This window comes from Giraffa tippelskirchi, chromosome 5 (genome assembly GCF_054371585.1).
Source record: "Giraffa tippelskirchi isolate mGirTip1 chromosome 5, T2T-mGirTip1v1.2.pri, whole genome shotgun sequence".
Lineage (NCBI taxonomy): Eukaryota > Metazoa > Chordata > Mammalia > Artiodactyla > Giraffidae > Giraffa > Giraffa tippelskirchi.
The window spans coordinates 113,978,881-113,999,272 of NC_137279.1; the positions used below are offsets into that span (position 1 = coordinate 113,978,881).

The 20,392-nt window shown below is 41.5% G+C and overlaps 1 pseudogene across 1 annotated transcript in view; it reads left to right on the forward strand.

Moving 5' to 3' along the window:
- The first annotated feature begins 630 nt into the window (after positions 1-630).
- Positions 631-20,392, forward strand: part of LOC145505380 (mitochondrial adenyl nucleotide antiporter SLC25A24-like) — a 52,116-nt pseudogene continuing 32,354 nt past the window's right edge. Inside the window, exon 1 of the transcript XR_014052976.1 lies at positions 631-708. The product of XR_014052976.1 is annotated as a mitochondrial adenyl nucleotide antiporter SLC25A24-like (transcript). The remainder of the gene's footprint in view (positions 709-20,392) is intronic.

Genomic DNA, 20,392 nt, shown 5'->3' on the forward strand with positions numbered 1-20,392 from the left:
GTATGCAGAAAAAAATGAAGGGGGTGATTATGCCAATAGTTTAGACAAGAATGATGGTAGTTTGAAGGCTGGAGGCATGTCAGTGGACATGGAAGTAAATGGATGGATTTGAGAGATATTTAGAGGGTAAAATTGATGGGCACTGGTTTGGATTTGTAACATGAGGGAAATGTCATGGATGCCTTTCAGATTTCCAGTTTCAACAGCTAGATGAATGGTGGAATCATTCCCTGGGAAAAATATCAAATGAGAAACACATTTGAATTTGTTTCTGATTTTGAGATGTTCTTAAGGCATGAGATACTGAATCAGATACCTCTGTATGTCTAGGTAGTCTTTAAAAATTATAAGTCGATGATAATTACAAGTAAATTTCACTTCCAGTAGACAGAATTTTTTCCTAAAATAAAAGCAAATTAAATAGAGATGAGCATCAAATCATTCCATTAGAGTCTCTGATTATGTACATAATACTATGAATCAGAGATTCATAGTTTCTTTGGGACTGCTTGTGAAATAATTTAATTAATTGTATTTTATTATCTATTTTAGCATGTTTTACCCGAGTCAGTGTTTGAAAAAAAGCTACAACATCAAATTAACTTGATTTTTCCCTTCCCTTTCATTTTCTAGGAGTTCCACAGCTAAATATGATTAGTGTCTTTTATAAAATTTATGAAAGACAAGGAGTGACAGGATTTTTCAGAGGTATGACTCCAAATTTCTTAAAGTTGTTTCCTTCAGTTTGCATAAGCCGTATGGTTTATGAATCAGTAAAACCACTCTTGGGAATAGCATAAAAATGAAGTCCTGAACTATCATTTTATGTACATTTATAAGCATGAAAATGCCTTTGCTTTCTCATTAAACTTCAAGAGGTCTGTATTAAAATATGATGTATCTATTTTCCAAAAAGATAAACATATAAATTAGACAAATATTAAATTTTAATTTTATGTAAGCCAGAATTAAAGTTTATTAAGTTCTTTATGAATTAACATGTTTAACTTTCATAAAATCCATATAAGCTTCTCAATAGTTTAATGAACACTCAATAGAAATTTGCATTTAAGTGGATTAAAATGTAATTTATATTACCTAATATAACATAATTATATTATTAATATGATTTTGTGTCATAGAATAAAATTGGAATATTTTGAAGTTTTTCAGCATTTTATACTTTATAGATTAAAAAGCCAACATTGTTTTACATACGTATTGTAAATCTGTCTGAAAGCATTAAAGAAAACCAAGGCATTAAAATTATAAATTATAATTAATAGGAAAACAGTGATGCTTGAGCTTCATTTCCTTCTTCAGACTGGATAAAACAAAATAGAAAGTCCTACATAGAATTTCTTGGCATCAGAATACTTCATTGTTCTAATGGAATACTTGTGACCTGCTGCTCCCTTACTGAGCACTCTTTTTTTTTTTTTTTTAATTTACTGAGCACTCTTATTAATGGATACAGACATTTTTAGCTTCCTCTTGGTTCTTAATATTGCCAAATATTGCAAGAAAGTTACCATTGTAAACAAAGTAAATCAGGAAAACTTGAGAGCCCTTGTAGCTGAATTTATGTTTTTCTTTTTTAAAGGCAATGAGTTATGGATTACGAAATGAGTTAATATATATTTCCTATCCTTTATACTGCATTTTAAAATTCAGTTCAAGAATAAAGAAAGGTTAGTGCAGTATGGTGGAGAAGGCAATGGCAACCCACTCCAGTATTCTTGCCTGGAAAATCCCATGGACAGAGGAGCCTGGTAGGCAGCAGTCCATGGGGTCGCAACAAGTTGGACATGACTGAGCGACTTCACTTTCCCTTTTCACTTTCATGCACTGGAGAAGGAATTGACAACCCATTCCAGTGTTCTTGCCTGGAGAATCCCAGGGACGGGGGAGCCTGGTGGGCTGCTGTCTATGGGGTCACACAGAGTCGGACACGACTGAAGCGACTTAGCAGCAGCAGCAGCAAACTACACAGTATAGTTTACATTATAACCAGTAACTAGTAACTGTATTGGATTTAAAAATACAAACTCTTTTCAAGTGTTTTATAGGACACAAATATTTCTGTCATTTTATAGATTATAGATTTTCTTTACTCTAACTTGAAATTGGTCTATCTTTTCAAGGTTATTAACATTTACTTAAAACCTGCTGTTACTGTGAAGAGTATTAAAACTCAAAAGAATGATTGATATTGTTTTGTTCTGTTAGATGGCATGATTTAATTTTCTGTGAAATTAGAGGAATTTAACTTGTGGTACTCCCATTGTGTTTCGTTGGTGTGTTGAACAGGTGGCATGAAGTCCGCAGCAACAGTAGAATGTGCACTGGAGACATTCTTATGGGCAGTGATTCCAGGCCTGGTTTCTTTCGGCAGAGTAATGTTTCCTGAAGAGATAACTGCTTCAAAAACATGTGGAGTATTGTTCACTGAACTAGACTTTCCTTTAGGAGGATCTGAAAGAGAATATAATTCTGAAAAAGGATTTTCCTGAGGATCCAGTAATCCTGAAGATGAAAATGCCTGTCGTGGAGGGGAATTGATGAGACTCCTCACTGCAGAGAATGGAGGCCTTCTGGCCAGCATCATTCTATTGAGTGAATCTTTCTTTCTCAGCTTTTGACTTATTTTGACCTTAGGTGTTCTGTGGGCCACCCGAGAGCGAGTTTTATGGAAGAGGTGTTTTTTTCTGGAATGCGAGACTGTTTTGGAAGACTTCATGTTTCTCACTCTAGCATCAGCATCTGCTAAAATGAAAATGATGTGGATAAATCTTTTGATTTGTTTTTAACCTCAGGTTGGGGTTTTGGAGGGAGGGGGTCTGAAGGCCTGTCCCAAGAGTATTGTTTCAGCAAAGAATAGGCTGCTGACTTGTGTTCCTCTATGAACGAAGACTCTGTGTTGAAGGAGTTCCCCACTAACTTCCTGGGCCTCCTCACCATGTCCAGCTCATCCAGCTCCCTTGGGGACGGCCTCCTGAGCCTTCTTTCTTTGGCAGTGCTTTCCACAAATGGCTGGGCATTCTGTTTCTTCTTGCTGCTCTCATCTCCCGCATCTTTGAAGTGCCTTTTCTGTAGGCCCCTTGGGTGCTTGAGGACCCTGTTCACTCTCAGCAGCCTTTGCCCTGGGCTCTCAATCTCAGCTAGGCTGTTTTTCTGTGGTTGGGCTGTTTCCAGTTTGTTTGGAAAGATCTGGCGTTTAAATTTGGGACCCAAAAGGTTGGCACGGATAAGCATGGCCGTTTTTTCTTTCTTTTTAACCTCATCAATTTTTTCTTGAATTTCTGCGTTTAACAAGTTTTCCAGAAAATAGAGTTTCCTCAATTTATTTTTATAAATTGAATTGTTGTGTATAGGGTTAACAGAAGGGTTCTTTGCATTGTTTTTGAGATGGCCCAGTGGCATATCTCCCTTGTGGGCATTTGTAAAAAGAAGTTGAATGAAGGGCAATAATGTGGATTCAACATCTTCTAGATTTCCCTCTGAGAAATAAGGCAGTATGTAATTCAGTGCGCTGATCACGTCACTTTCATCGTTAAAGTCCAGCTGCTCATTCATGAAGGCTGACAGACTGACAGCACTTTTGTCTGAGGATGCCCTCTCGGGTTCAATAGTCAGCTCCGTGCTGGTGTTCTTCTTCTGGGCTTGTAACACCTTCATGAACGATCCTTCTGCATTCCCTATAGATGTATCTTCATCTGTCAAAAGAGAAGAGATCGTTTTTGGTAAGTGAAGACTGACGGGAGAGCTTTTGGTCAGTCCACAGTCATGTATCCCAGACAAATAAATTAGGCATCAGCAAATGTGTGAGTGCCACTTGGAGGGGAGAGAAAGAAACCCAAACATAAGCCAGTGATTGACGAGACTAAAAGGTGAAAAAGATATCTTTTGAAAAAGTGACCATCTACTTAGAAAATTCTGTGGCATGAAATATAGTAATTATATTTAGGATCACTCAACTGGCTCCCAAGGGACTGGCAGGAAGACACAGATTCCTCTACTCAGATCTACTGTGACCCCTCACAGTCACATACCCCACCCCACCCTGCCTTAGACGCAGAGGAGCATAAGGTCTCCTCCCTCCACCTCTTAAGGGCACCTGCACTCTTACTACTATCACAGATGACCGTGACCACAACTGCTGCCGACAGGTCATCATCCGAACGTGTCCTCCACCCACCCATTGAGTCCTTTGCTCAGTCCCTGCCTCCATATATTCCAGCCCCTAGAACAGAGGGCTCTATGTCCAAAACTCTTATGTCACCCTGGCTCTTTGCTGAAATTTAGGCAGGGATCCATAAGCTAACAGATTTGCCAGCCTATATGCCAGTGTGGAATGTTCGACAGACCAATAGAATAATACTTGAAGTACTATAATGCAAAAGGGAAAAGCAACTTCTGTCAGTTGCCTACTTTGCTTTCATTTCATTTCACTTCTAATATTTCCAGTGTGTTGGGAAACCATCCAAAGCTTCTGACTGTGTGAAGGTAATATGTACCGTTGTGTAGCTGGGCTTCTCTTACAAAAGAATTAAAAATGTTAGTGGTGGTGGCAAGGGTCAAAGGAGGATGTAAGGGTTATGAGAGAGGAGGAGCGTGGGTGTGCAGAGAGCCTAAAATCGGAGACAGGAGATCTGGGTACTAGGCCACTGCACTTAATATCTCGGATCTTGTTTTTCCTCATCTGCAAAAGGAGATTAAAAATGGCTTTTCTGGCCCACTTCTGGGGGAGAGGGAGTAATATAATTGGTAAAAACAATTGTTTTGAGGAGTTCCCAAAAGCAAGAGAGTTCCAGAAGAACATCTATTTCTGCTTTATTGACTATGCCAAAGCCTTTGACTGTGTGGATCACAATAAACTGTGGAAAATTCTGAAAGAGATGGGAATACCAGAACATCTGACCTGTCTCTTGAGAAACCTGTATGCAGGTCAGGAAGCAACAGTTCGAACTGGACATGGAACAACAGACTGGTTCCAAATAGGAAAAGGAGTACGTCAAGGCTGTATATTGTCACCCTGCTTATTTAACTTCTATGCAGAGTACATCATGAGAAACGCTGGGCTGGAAGAAACACAAGCTGGAATCAAGATTGCCGGGAGAAATATCAATAACCTCAGATATGCGGATGACACCACCCTTATGGCAGAGAGTGAAGAAGAACTAAAGAGCCTCTTGATGAAGGTGAAGGAGGAGAGTGAAAAAGTTGGCTTAAAGCTCAATGTTCAGAAAACTAAGATCATGGCATCTGGTCCCATCACTCCATGGGAAATAGAGGGGGAAACAGTGGAAACAGTGTCAGACTTTATTTTTTTGGGCTCCAGAATCACTGCTGATGGTGACTGCAGCCATGAAATTAAAAGACGCTTACTCCTTGGAAGGAAGGTTATGGCCAACCTAGATAGCATATTTAAAAGCAGAGACATTACTTTGGCAACAGAAGTCTGTCTAGTCAAGGCTATGGTTTTTCCAGTGGTCATGTGTGGATATGAGAGTTGGACGGTGAAGAAAGCTGAGCGCCGCAGAATTGATGCTTTTGAACTGTGGTGTTGGAGAAGACTCTTGAGAGTCCCTTGGACTGCAAGGAGATCCAATCAATCCATCCTAAAAGAGATCAATCCTGGGTGTTCATTGGAAGGTCTGATGTTGAAGCTGAAACTCCAATACTTTGGCCACCTCATGCGAAGGGTTGACTCATTGGAAAAGACCCTAATGCTGGATAGGATTGGGGGCGGGAGGAGAAGAGGACGACAGAGGATGAGATGGTTGGATGGCATCACTGACTCGATGGACATGGGTTTGGGTAGACTCCGGGAGTTGGTGATGGACAGAGAGGCGTGGCGTGCTGCAATTCATGGGGTCGCAGAGAGTCGGACACGACTGAGCGACTGAACTGAACTGAACTTCCTTATTATAGGATAAGGATAGGATCCTTGAGATAGGGCACTTAATAAACTAGTAATGATTGAATTAAATTGTTAAGTTAAATTTCCTAAAAATGAAAATTAATACACAAAGCATAAATATGAGTAAGAAAAAGAAGCCATTTTTTAGTCACATTCCCAATTTTTCTTAATAGAATATTAATAGAAGGATTCTAATCAATTCAGCTTCTAAAATTCACGTAAACAAGATTAAAATAAAGGACGTGCCTCACGTGAAATTAATATGGCTTCTGTAATTTAAAACTGCTAGAAATTGAGGTTTTTAAAGTGACCTTTTCCTCTAAAATATAGAGGAAAAAGTAAATGGCAAGCTGGATCCCTTAATAACCCTACAGATTATAAAGATCAGGTATTGATTTAAAACAATGGCATATGGCAAAATAAATGCTTCAGTTGATCTGAAGCATTTAAAGTATTTTGCCATAATTTTTTCCTCTATATTTTAGAATAAGATTTATGAATGGCAGCATGGCATGTTAATTGGAACTGTTGTTATGTGCATTCCATATTCCTGGATTTGGATAAATGGTCTGTCTGATCTTAACCTGTGAGTTTATGTATCTTCCCTTTATTTTGTTTATTAATAGAGCTAGAAGTATTTCTACATACTATATGCAACACAATTAATATATAAAAGATTATATATGACTATAGCCAACATTTTATTTATTTATTTTTAATTAGTTTATTTATCTATTTTTTAACTTAACAATATTGTATTTGTTTTGCCATACATTGACATGAATCTACCATGGGTGTACATGTTTTCCGCCTCCAGAACCCCCCTCCCACCTCCCTCCCCATCCCATCCCTCTGGGTCATCCCAGTGCACCAGTCCTGAGCACCCTGTATCATGCATCGAACCTGGACTGGCGATGCATTTCACATATGATAATTTACATGCTTCAATGCCATTCTCCCATATCCTCCCGCCCTCGCCCTCTCCCATAGAGTCCATAATACTGTTCTATTTATCTGTGTCTCTTTTGATGTCTCGCATACAGGGTTATCTTTACTGATTAACTAAATACCATATATATCTGTTAGTATACTGTATTGGTGTTTTTCTTTCTGGCTTACTTCACTCTGTATAATGGGCTCCAGTTTCATCCATCTCAATAGAACTGATTAAAATGTATTCTTTTTAATGGCTGAGTGATATTCCATTGTGTATATGTACCACAGCTTCCTTATCCATTCATCTGATGGTGGACATCTAGGTTGCCTCCATGTCCTGGCTATTATAAACAGTTCTGCGATGAACATTGGGGTACACGTGTCTCTTTCAATTCTGGTTTCCTCTGTGTGTATGCCCAGCAAGTAGGATTGGGTAGCTTGATAGGGATTGCATTGAATCTATAGATTGCTTTGGGTAGTATACTCATTTTCACTATATTGATTCTTCTAATCCGTGAGCATGGACTATTTCCCCATCTATTTGTGTCTTCTTGGATTTCTTTCACCAGTGTTTTATAGTTTTCTATATATAGGTCTTTTGTTTCTTTAGGTAGATATATTCCTAAGTATTTTATTCTTTTCATTGCAATGGTGAATGGTATTGTTTCCTTAATTTCCCTTTCTGTTTTCTCATTGTTAGTGTATAGGAATGCAAGGGATTTCTGTGTGCTAATTTTATATTCTGCTACTTTACTATATTCATTGATTAGCTCTAGTAATTTTCTGGTAGAGTTTTTAGGGTTTTCTATGTAGAGGATCATGTCATCTGCAAACAGTGAGAGTTTTACTTCTTCTTTTCCTATATGGTTTCCTTTTATTTCTTTTTCTGCTCTGATTGATGTGGCCAAAACTTCAAACTTTAATTAAAAATTTTAATATTATAAATGGAATAGTACTCAGCCATTAAAAAGAAACACATTCGAGTCAGTTCTATTGAGATGGATGAAACTGGAGCCCATTATACAGAGTGAAGTAAACCAGAAAGAAAAACACCAATACAGTAAACTAATGCATATATATGGAATTTGAAAGATGGTAACGATAACCCTATATGTGAGACAGAATAAGGGACACAGATGCATAGAACAGTCTTATGGACTCTGAGGGAGAAGGTGAGGGTGGGACGTTCTGAGAGAATAGCATTGAAACATGTATATTATCATATGTGAAACAGAACACCATTCCATGTTCGATGCATGAGACAAATGCTCAGGGCTGGGGCAATGGGATGACCCAGAGGGATGGGATGGGGAGGGAGGTGGGAGGGGAGTTCAGGATGGGGAACACATGTAAACCCATGGCTGATTCATGTCAATGTATGGCAAAAACCACTACAATATTGTAAAGTAATTAGCCCCCAACTAAAATAAATTTATTTTAAAAAATTTAATATTAATTTTTAAAATAAAAATTCAACCCATGTTAGAGGTTTTCATACTTTTATGAGCAAAGGATGGGGGAAATTCCAAAGGTCTCTTCAGAATTAATGAAGAAACAAAGGAGCTTGAACAGGTACTTTCACACTTCAGAAAACAGAGAAGTCAATTTAAACATTATTACCAGAGTGATAAATTACTGTTTAAGATTTACAATTGTAGACTTTCAGGGGTTAAAAACACAGCATAACCTCTGGAATTCACCTTTGATTATCTTAAAAAAACATCTTGTTGGGGCTTCCTTGGTGGCTCAGAGGTAAAGAATCTACCTGCCTACCAATACAGAAGACACAAGTTCCATTCCAGATCCAGGAAGATCACACACGGCACAGAGCAACTAAGCCCACGTATCACAACTATTGAGCCTGCCTGGGAGCCGCAACTACTGAGCCCATGAGCCCTAAAGCCTGTGCTCCGTGGCAAGAGGAGCCAAAAAACCCCCTCCAAAACCCAGCTCTGTTTAGAAGCCATTGGAACTTATGGCTACTAAGGGAGAAAGCAGGGAGGGATAAATTGGGAGATTGGGATTGACATGTACATACTACTCTACATAAAATAGATGACCAATGAGAACCTACTGTATAGCACAGAGAACTTGACTCAAATCTCTGAAATGACCAATATGGGAACAGAATCCAAAGAAGAGTAGATAGGTGTATAACTGATTCACTTTGCTATATAGCAGAAACTGACACAACATTGTAAATCAACTATACTCCAATAAAAATTAATTAAAAATAAAATCATAAAAAAGAAGTCATTGAAACATCTAGTGGTCCAATGGTTAAGACTCAAAGCTTCCACTACAGGGCCATGAGTTCTATCCCTGCTTGGGGAAGTTCTGTATGCTGTGCAGAGTGGCCAAAGAGAGAAAAAAAAGCCATTGGATATTCTTTCTTTGAAGTGCCTGGGCAAGTCTATTTTTTTTTTTTTTTTAAATCTAGATGTTGTTTGCCTTTTTCTTACTGATTTTTAGGACTTTTTCAAACTTCTGCATAGGAGTCATTTGTTAGCAATATGTATTGTGAATACCTTTTTTTTCCTGAGTCCAGGCACCAAAACTTATCTAAACTCTAATGTCCATGAGAACAACAGGAATAAGCAGCCTTACTTATTCTTTACAAATTCTGAGTAAGGTTTTTGGGGAAGCTAATTTTCATATAGAACCCTAACTTCAAAGGAGTTTAGAAACGCAGTTTTGAGCACTCCACAGTCTCCAAAGAAAAAATGTAGAATGAAGGTTGGAAGAGCCAGTCCAAAGTATCTGCCATAGCCCCCATGTAATTCTATAAACAACTGATACTGTTACACCAAAATATCCCACTAATGAAATTTCCAAACTGCTTGTTGTAAGGATATGGTTTCTAACAAGGAAAGTAGTAATAGCAAACTTTTAAATGCTTACCATGGGCTAGTTGCAAACACTTTACATCATTTTTTTTTTACTTTGATAATGATCTTATGCTGCTGCTGCTGCTGCTAAGTTGCTTCAGTCGTGTCCAACTCTGTGCAACCCCATAGACAGCAGCCCACCAGGCTCCCCTGTCCCTAGGATTCTCCAGGCAAGAACACTGGAGTGGGTTGCCATTTCCTTCCCCAATGCATGAAGGTGAAAAGTGAAAGTGAAGTCGCTCAGTCGTGTCCGACTCTTAGCAACCCCATGGACTGCAGCCCACCAGGCTCCTCCATCCATCGGATTTTCCAGTCAAGAGTACTGGAGTGGGTTGCCATTACCTTCTCCAATGATCTTATGAGGTAGGTATAATTGTTATCCCCTTTTTGCAAATGAGAAAATGGAGTCTTGGAGTAGTTAAGTAGTTTGCCTAAGGTTGCATAAGTGGTAAGTGGTAGAGGTGGGATTCAAGTTCAGGTGTGTCTTCTAGTGCTTTTAATCATATGATTGAAAGAAGTTAATAAAGGGGTAGAGAGATGAAACAAACTTTGGAGAGATTCTAAGTCCCTCACCAAACACAAAATACTAGAAAAAGTTGGAGAGTATAACTTTGTTTATAGATTTAATAAAACTTTAAACATATGCTGAAGTCTTTTTTTCTGTCCAGAACTCTGCTACACTCAGGAAATTGAGTAAGACTCTGTTCCTGTCATCAGATAGAAATATAGTCAGCCATAATATGATAAATGAAATTTTTCCCTGGTGAGCAGTTTGATTACATTCCTACTATCAGTTCAGTTCAGTCACTCAGTCGTGTCTGATTGTTTGTGGCCCCATGGACTGCAGCACGCCAGGCCTCCCTGTCCATTACCAACTCCCAGAGTTTACCCAAACTCATGTCCATCAAGTCGGTGATGCCATCCAGCCATCTCATCCTCTGTCGTCCCATTCTCCTCCTGCCCTCAATCTTTCTCAGCATCAGGGTCTTTTCAAATGAGTCAGTTCTTCACATCAGGTGGCCAAAGTATTGGAGTTTCAGCCTCAACATCAGTCCTTCCAATGAACACTCAGGACTGATTTCCTTTAGGATGGACTGGTTGGATCTCCTTGCAGTCCAAGGGACTCTCAAGAGTCTTCTCCAACACCACAGTTCAAAAGCATCAATTCTTCGGCACTCAGCTTTCTTTATAGTCCAACTCTCACATCCATACATGACCACTGGAAAAACCATAGCCTTGACTAGACGGAGCTTTGTTGGCAAAGTAATGTCTCTGCTTTTTAATGTGCTGTCAAGGTTGGTCATAACTTCTTCCAAGGAGCAAGCATCTTTTAATTTCATGGCTGCAGTCAACTTCTGCTGTGATTTTGGAGACCCCCAAAATAAAGTCTGCCGCTGTTTCCCCATCTATTTGCCATGAAGTGATGGGACCAGATGTCATGATCTTAGTTTTCTGAATGTTGAGCTTTAAGCCAAGTTTTTCACTCTCCTCTTTCACTTTCATCAAGAGGCTCTTTAGTTCCTCTTCACTTTCTGCCATAAGGGTGGTGTCATCTGAATATCTGAGGTTATTGATATTTCTCCCAGCAATCTTGATTCAGCTTGTGCTTCATCCAGCCCAGCGTTTCTCATGATGTACTCTACATAGATGTTGAATAAGCAGGGTGACAATGAATGTACAGCCTTGACGTACTCCTTTTCTGGGGATTCTCCAGGCAGAATACTGGAGTGGGTTGCCAGGTCCTCCTCCATTTAAATGTATGCTACCTCACATATAATGTGAGAACCTTTTAATAGTATACTTCTATGTCCCCTCTCCCATCCTTTTTCCTACTGCTGTCATACATTTTACTTCTACATAAGTTCCACATATATTTTGTTTTTGACAGTTAATCTTTTAAAGAAAAAGTCCTTAATATTTACATATGCCTATTAGAATATTTTCTAAAAGCTTTATTAATAGCTTTCTGTTTATTAACTCCTAAATCTCATTGATTTAAATAACATGTATTTTATCATGTGTAGTCACATCTTAGTTATCTTTATTTATATATGCTTTACATTAGATATAAAGCATATCTTTATTAGGTTGAATTTTATTTGTTTACACACCTAGAGCACACTAGATGGTGAGCTGCTATGAGAGCAGATTCAATGTTCTTTACTTTTATATCTTTAACACTTATTAATAACAAATGGTATAAAACCTGATTGAATAAATAACATCTCAAACTGTTATTTTGAAAAATAAGTGAATTTTATTCTGTGGTCTGTGGAATTTTACAAGAAAACTTTTCAAAACACCGGTGGGCTTGTCATTAGACTATGCCATTGACTTTCAAAGGATATGACTAGGAATTGAGGGTGCAAAGCTTCAATGCAACAAATTACAGAACTAGGTTTTTTACCTACTCCCTCAACCCTATTTACTGCAATTCTGTAGAGCCTCAACTGTAGATGATTTCAGGCTCTGTCTGTGGGAGCCTGTAAGAGAGTATAAGGAATGGCAGAAATACGTGATGTTCCAGAAGACAAAGTAAAAAGTTAAATATTTCAGGATGGAGGGCGTGGTCAGCAGTGTCTTAAACAGAAGTGGGATTAAGTAAAGCAAGCATTTTAAAGTGTCTTCTGGATTCTGTGACGAGGAAGTTCAGTGAGGTAGGTGGTGGTGGCTGAAATGAGACTGCAGTGGATCCAGGAGAAAAGTGGGAGGTGAAGAGGAGACAGGTTCTTGGAAACAACCGCAGGTTCCCAGGGAGGGGAAGAGAGAGAGACGAAGGCTGCTAGCGGGAGGACTACCTTCTTTAGCTCTACCTCCGCTGGGTCAGCGGGGCCCCGACTGCAAAGCGATGACCTACGCTGTGGCACTGGGCGCTCTCAGCAGAGGTGCAGGTCAGAGCAACTCACTGACCTGCTGCCCCAGGTGCGCTGAGTTTGCCGGGAAGATCCTTGACGCCGGAGCGCTCTTTAGATGCCGCCCGGCGGGAGAAACAGGGAGGCGTTCCTCCTCCCTCCCAAGCTCCGCTCGCTCGCGGTCGACTTAGGCTTGGAAGGTCCTGGCCGCCGCGTTTGGCGCCTCAGCTTCCAACTTGTGGGAGGGCGGGTCCTCGCCCTCCCTCGGCGTCCCGTCCAGGGCCTCCCCCACGAGGCTCTTCAAGCGCCGCCCGAGAGCCACTGGCGCGGACCCTCTCGCCTCAGGCGGCTGAGAACCGCGGTGGCTTGGGTCGGGCGGTTGCGGCAGCCCGGCTGACCGCGCGGACCCGCGGCCCTGAGCAGCCGCGGCGTCGAGGAGACGGCAGGTGGCGCGGCCGCCGGCGGGACGCCCTCCCTGGGGCCGGGAGGAGAGGAGGCCTGCGGTCCCCGCCGCCGCGGGGCAGCGCCGGCCGGACCATGCTGCGCTGGCTGCGGGGCTTCTGCCCGCGGCGAGCTGCCACACCGACAAGGAAGACTACTTAACACTACAAGACCCTTTTCCAAGACCTGGACCACAACGGGGACGGGGTGGTGGACATCTTGGAGCTCCAGGAGGGCCTGAAAAACTGGAACCCCTCTTTTACCCGGGAGAAGGTGAGTGGCCCCGCCAGTCCGAAGAGGGCTGGACAGAGGGTAGAGTGTTATTGGACCAGGATTCTTGGGCTTCCCTAACCAATAAAAATTGATAAGAGGTCAGCCAGTAAATTCAGGCAAGGCTTTATTGGGGCCACTGCTGCAACAGGGGATAGTGAAAACAAGTTTTCCTTACTCGCTCCCAGAGACGGGAGCAAGCTGATTCCTACTATGGGGTTAGGGTAGGAATGTGTTCAGGCATCAGGCAGGAGGGGTGGCTTAGGTGGTTTGCCCACCCCGTTGGCAGGGGGGGCCTGTGCAGTATCTCTGTTTTTGCTCTAGGCTCTTCAGAAGTGGCGGTTGGGTTTTTCATCTTTTTATACCTTGTCCATAATTTGTCCCAGCGTGCATCCACCTAGTTATTTTTAGTTCCTTATAATTTCTTTGTATTTTGTTGCTCCAGGAGATGTTTGTCCAGGAAAACGCAAGCACTTCCGCAAAGGGTCCCAGGTCTTAGCCTGTCTCAAATCCAGACTTGCCCTTTCCAGAGACGCTCCCAAGGGTCCTGGGTGGGCATAACTTCCCTCAGCCTCTCAGGAGGGAGAAGGTAGCCCAGCAAAACACCTCCATCTTCTTAAAGTGATCACTTTGAACAAATACCAGAGCCTTCTCTTGGGGTTTTTGGAAGATGCTGAGTGGGTTTCTGGTGACTCAATCACCATTTACTGAACTGGCACAGAATTTCACAGGCCTCATTAGCCTTTGCGAATGCAGGAGTCAAAGACATTGTCTAGTCATTCACCACTCACGATTCATGCTTCAGAGTCTTCTTGACAGGCACACGTGGGTTCCCAGAGCTGTGATCCCACACCAAAGACCGAGGGGGAGTCACACCTTGATCCATGGGTTTACACTTCTGCTGATTGTTTTAGTACCTTGCCTAAATTAGGGATGCCTTTTCTCTAGATGAGTCTTGACTTGATTAGTTAAAAACTGTTTAGATGGAAGTTTTAGAATACCAAGAGAAAACAATCATTTTATTTCCAGTGCAAAACAGTCTTCTGATATTAACCTACTTGTTCAGCTCTGTACCAGTGAGGTGTGTGTGTGTGTGTGTGTGTGTGTGTATTATAGGTCCAAATGGTTCCCGTGGCTCAGGAAGTTCCTTGAGTTCTGTACTCCAAAAATGTATTGCTCTGGTTTGATTATCTCATCTCAATCCTATATCCTCCCACTCTGCTTAGTCTTTTCAGACTGATGCCAAGCAAACTGTCTCCTTGGCTTTATTTTTCTTTTGTCCCTGGATCTTGTCTCTTAGGACAGTCTCTGGTTATACAGCCTTAGGCCAGAATCCCAGGACCCTGTACCTCAGTCTGTCAAGTGTGTTAGGCTTCTGCTTACCTGAGAAGGGATATCAGAATAAACCTGAGAGAGAGGTAGGAAATCAGAGAGGAGTGGTAGGAATATAGGAACATTAGCATGAATACTGATTTAGTATGTACACTGTGTCTTTGAAAATGGTATGCCACTCATGAAAGGTATTACCTTTAAGCCCTCACTTGGAAGAACACCACTTACTTGTTCTGTCTGTACAGCAGGACAGCAGCTTCTGGTTAGTGCTTTATGTGATAGGCCTGGTGGGTCCTGTTGTCATTATATGGCCCCTTTGGAGTATAATAGGATATTTGGTCCAATGCAGTGTAGTCTATATACACATGTTGTGAAATCAAGCACCCTTTACTGTTGGATTGTCCTGCCAGCTGAGGCTCTGCAGGCAAGTAAAGCAAACACATACTTAGAGTGTGTCAATTCCAGTGAAGATGAAACACTGTACCTTTCAGGGTAGAATAGCTTCCGGTAATGGACTTGTTGCTCAGTGGCTGGTAGGTTCCCTGAAAGGGTGACGTTGTGTCTGTGCTTCGGTCTCTGATGGCAGTAGGTTGTGCATTTGGAAGCATCAGTAGTGATATTAGGCTTGGAAAGTGGAACCCATACTGATGGATATACATCCATGGATGGGGTCTATCTCTACCACCATGGCTGTTCCATCCCTGAGTCTACTGTGTCAGCACTGCTGTTCATTATGTCAGCTGATGAGAAAGTCTGGCTGACTTCAGCTGGCTGGGTCACTGTATCTACTTGGTTATTTTGTACCTCTTCCACAGTAGCAACTGTACAAAATGAAAATATTTTTACTTTGTGTTCACTCCCATATATCCATCCTCATGCATATTCCCCAGACCTCTGTGTCTCTGATCTTTTAATCTTTTTCTTGCCAGGTTACTGATCATCCAAACAAGCTACTCACCACTGTCCACAAGTCTCTATACCTTGTTATTTCTGTCCACTTATCTTTCTACATAAAGTGAATGGTCAGGTACACAACTTGACATTCTTCTCTCTTTCCCCTTATTGCTGTCTTTCTGGACTGTTCTTGAATGGTATTATAGTGCATATCAAGCTATTTTCGGTTTGCATTCACATACTTAGAAACGCATCCAAGGACCAAGCTCATCCTTTTTCCACCTGTGTTGGCTGGTAATAATGAACTTCCATGTATTTATAGGAATGAGTTTAAGGAGAGGTGATAGTATAACAGTGATGAGGCTTGGAGATCTGAACCATCCTTTGTTTTGTTTGTACTCTCGTTCTGCTTGTGCTCGATCTCAGATGTTCTCTTCCATTATGTAGATTGCTGTTGGACTCACCAAAACTTATGACTTGGTGAGTCTGATAGAACCCAACTCATGATAGTCAACCATGGCTGTGTGTTCATTTTAATTTAATTTTGTTATTATTTTTTCACATTATTTTTTCTTTTACATTTATATTTATTTTGGCTGTGCTAGGTCTTCATTTCTGTGTGGGCTTTTCTCTAGTTGCAGCGAGTGGGGGCTACTCTCTAGCTGTGGTGCACAGGCTTCTAGTTGCAGTGGCTTCTCTTGTTGCAGAGCATGGGCTCTAGGGCACCTGGGCTCTGGTAGTTGCAGTTCTTGGGATCTAGAGCACAGGCTGAATAGTTGTGGTGCCTGGACTCAGTTGCTCTGTGGCATATGGGATCCTCCTTCCTGGTCCAGGGATCTAACCCGTATCTCCTGCATTGGCAGGCAGATTCTTCACCACTAAGCCACCAGGGATGCCCTGGGTAGTCATTTGAAGTCCCATATTTAAGCACTCTGTTTCTACCAGGGTCCCATAGCATGTCAGGAACTGTTACAGTTTTCTCCTGCAGACTCTCCTTTAGGGGCTTGCTATAAACTTCTCATAATATCTTTTCATACTTCTGATACTTTCAATACCATAGAGTCTGCTGGGTCAGGTGGCCCAAGAGGCAGGGCCACTTGCTCTATAGCTAGGACATGTTGAAGAGCTCTTGCCCATTATGGTCCCCATAGAATGCTGTTAGCCTTTCCTGGTTCTCAGAAGTGAGTCAGAGCAGTTTTCTCAATTTTGAAATACATTACTTCCAGAACTCAGAAGCCTCAGATGTTGTATTTCCTTCTTAGGGAGGTATAAGACTCAGTCATTTCTCCTTTATTTTGGTGGTGGTAGTGGGACATATCCTGACATACCCCAGACCCCTGGTTTTGGAAATACTTAATTGATGTGGTAGACCCCTGAATCTTTATTATTTCTCATGCTCTGGAGGCATATATCTTACCAAGGCTTCCAACATATTGCTACTTCTTGTTTACCAAGTCCATTTAACATGTTTTCATCAATATAGAGGTCCAGCATGATGTTCTATGAATGTGTAGTTGGACCAGATCCCTTTATGACAGAACGTGAGAGATTTAAATGTATGCTATTGCCCATCCCACGTGAATGTCAGCTGCTTCTGGTTATCCTTCTTGGTAAATGGAAAACAGTATATTCGTCAGATCAGTGGCCGTATGCTATGTCCTTGAGGCTGTGTTAATCTGCTCTAGTAAATACAGCATCTGGATCTAGAGCTGCAGTTGGCTTGTCTGCTACTTGGTTGAGTTTGAAGTAGTCCACTGTCATCCTCCTCCTCATCTAGCTTTTGTATGGCTTATACTAGTGAATGAAGTGGTGGGGACCGCCATCCATGAATTTCTTGGTAAGTCTTTAGGGATGGTACTAATCTCTGCTGTGAGGAAGTGATACTGGTTTTTTACCGATTTTTAAAATTGTGATAAAAATTCATGTATTATAAAATCTAGCATCTTAAACCACTTTTAAGTGTACAGTTCAGTGGTGTTAAATCAGTTCAGTTCAGTCACTCAGTTGTGTCCGACTCTTTGTGACCCCAGACTGCAGCATGCCAGGCTTCCCTGTCCATCACCAACTCCTGGAGCTTACTCAAACTCATGTCCATCGAGTTGGTGATGCCATCCAACCATCTCATCCTCTTTTGTCTCCTTCTGCTCCTGCCTTCAACCTTTCCCAGCATCAGGGTCTTTTCCGATGAGTCAGCTCTTCGCATCAGGTGGCCAAAGTATTGGAGTTTCTGTTCAGCATCAGTCCTTCCAATGAATATTCAGGACTGATTTCCTTTAGGATGGACTGGTTGGATCTCCTTGCTGTCCAAGGGACTCTCAAGAGTCTTTCCAACACTACCATTCAAAAGCATCAATTCTTCAGTGCTCAGCTTTCTTTATAGTCCAATTCTCACATCCATACACGACTACTGGAAAAACCATATCTTTGACTAGACGAACCTTTGTTGGCAAAGTAATGTCTCTGCTTTTAAATATGCTGTCTAAGTTGGTCATAGCTTTTCTTCCAAGGAGCAAGCGTCTTTTAATTTCATGGCTGCAGTCACCATCTGCAGTGATTTTGGAGCCCCCCCAAAATAAAGTCTCTCACTGTTTCCATTGTTTCCCCATCCATTTGCCATGAAGTGATGGGACCAGATGCCATGATCTTAGTTTTCTGAATGTTGAGCTTTAAGCCAACTTTTTCACTCTCCTCTTTCACTTTCATTAAGAGGCTCTTTAGTTCTTCTTCACTTTCTGCAATAGGGTGGTGACATCTGCATATCTGAGGTTATTGATATTTCTCCTGACAGTCTTGATTCTAGCTTGTGTTTCACCCAGCCCGGCATTTCACATGATGTACTTTGCATATGTTACATAAACAGGGTGACAATATACAGCCTTGACATACTCCTTTCCTGATTTGGTACCAGTCTGTTGTTCCATGTCCAGTTCTAACTGTTGCTTCTTGACCTCCATACAGATTTCTCAGGAGGCAGGTAAGGTGGTCTGATATTCCCATATCTTTAAGAATTTGCCACAGTTTGTTGTGATCCACACAGTCAAAGGCTTTGGCATAGTCAATGAAGCAGAAGTAGGTGTTTTTCTGGAACTCTCTTGCTTTTTCTATGATCCAATTGATGTTGGTAATCTGATCTCTGGTTCCTCTGCCTTTTCTAAATCCAGCTTGAACATCTGGAAGTTCGTGGTTCATGTACTGTTCAAGCTTGGTTGGAGGATTTTGAGCATTACTTTGCTAGGGTGTGAGATGAGTGCAATTGTGTGGTAGTTTGAACATCCTTTGGCATTTCCTTTCTTTGGTATTGGAATGAAAACTGACTTTTTCCAGTCCTGTGGCCACTGCTGAGTTTTCCAAATCTGCTTTCATATTGAGTGCAGCACTTACACAGCATCATCTTTTAGGATTTGAAATAGCTCAAGTGGAATTCCATCATGTCCACTAGCTTTGTTCGTAGTGATACTTTCTAAGGCCCACTTAACTTTGCATTCCAGGATGTCTGGCTCTAGGTGAGGGATCACACTGTTGCAGAAACCAGTAATTGAGAAACCAAGCAGCACACTCAGAGAGTTGGAGAACTCGGGTTTATTATGTCTGCGGGCCCAGGGGAGTTAACACTCCAAGCTCTGAGCCTCAAATGAAGAGATTACAGAGTTTTTATAGACAGACTATAGTGGGCAACACTAGCTGCTAATAGGCTGGTTTAAACTAAGGGATTTCACGCGCGCAGGAACAGCAGTTAAGACAGGAAGGGGGACCTGACCTTTACACAGACAGGCATGTTTAAGCAGGTTTGCAGGGGCTGGGCAGTTGCAAAGATCAGGACAAGGGTGAGTGAGATAAGCTCCAGTTCCTAGTATTGTAAGTCCCCAGTTTCTGAGACTACATGACGTACATGATCCAGACTTTGTAAGGAGCAAGCTGAGTTACAAAGGCAGAATGGGCAGGAGGTTATGTAAAATTTTAACTTTCCTCTACAATACCATCGTGGTTATCTGGGTCATGAAGATCTTTTTTGTATAGTTCTTCTGGGTATTCTTGCCACCTCTTCTTAATATCTTCTGCTTCTGTTAGGTCCATACCATTTCTGTCCTTTATTATGCCCATCTTTGCATGAAATGTTCCCTTGGTATCTCTAATTTTCTTGAAGAGATCTCTAGTCTTTCCCATTCTATTGTTTTCCTCTATTTCTTTGCATTGTGCATTGATCACTGAGGAAGGCTTTCTTATCTCTCCTTGCTGTTCTTTGGAACTCTGCATTCAAATGGGTATAAAATACATTTTTATATTCAGTTCAGTTCAGTCACTCAGTCGTCTCCGACTCTTTGCGACCCCATGAACTGCAGCACACCAGGCCTCCCTGTCCATCACCAACTCCCGGAGTTTACCCAAACTCATGTCCATTGAGTCAGTGGTGCCGTCCAATCATCTCATCCTGTTTTCCCCTTCTCCTTCTGCCCTCAATCTTTCCTAGCATCAGGGTCTTTTCAAATGAGTCAGCTCTTCGCATCAGGTGGCCAAAGTATTGGAGTTTCAGCTTCAACATCAGTCGTTCCAAAGAACACCTAGGACTGATCTCCTTTAGGATGGACTGGTTGGATCTCCTTGCAGTCCAAGGGACTCTCAAGAGTCTTTTCCAACACCACAGTTCAAAAGCATCAATTCTCTGGTGCTCAGCTTTCTTTATAGTCTAACTCTCACATCCATACATGACTACTGGAAAAACCATAGCCTTGACTATATGGACCTTTGTTGACAAAGTAATGTCTCTGCTTTTTAATATGCTGTATGGTTTGGCCATAACTATTCTTCCAAGAAGTAAGCGTCTTTTAATTTCATGGCTGCAATCACCATCTGCAGTG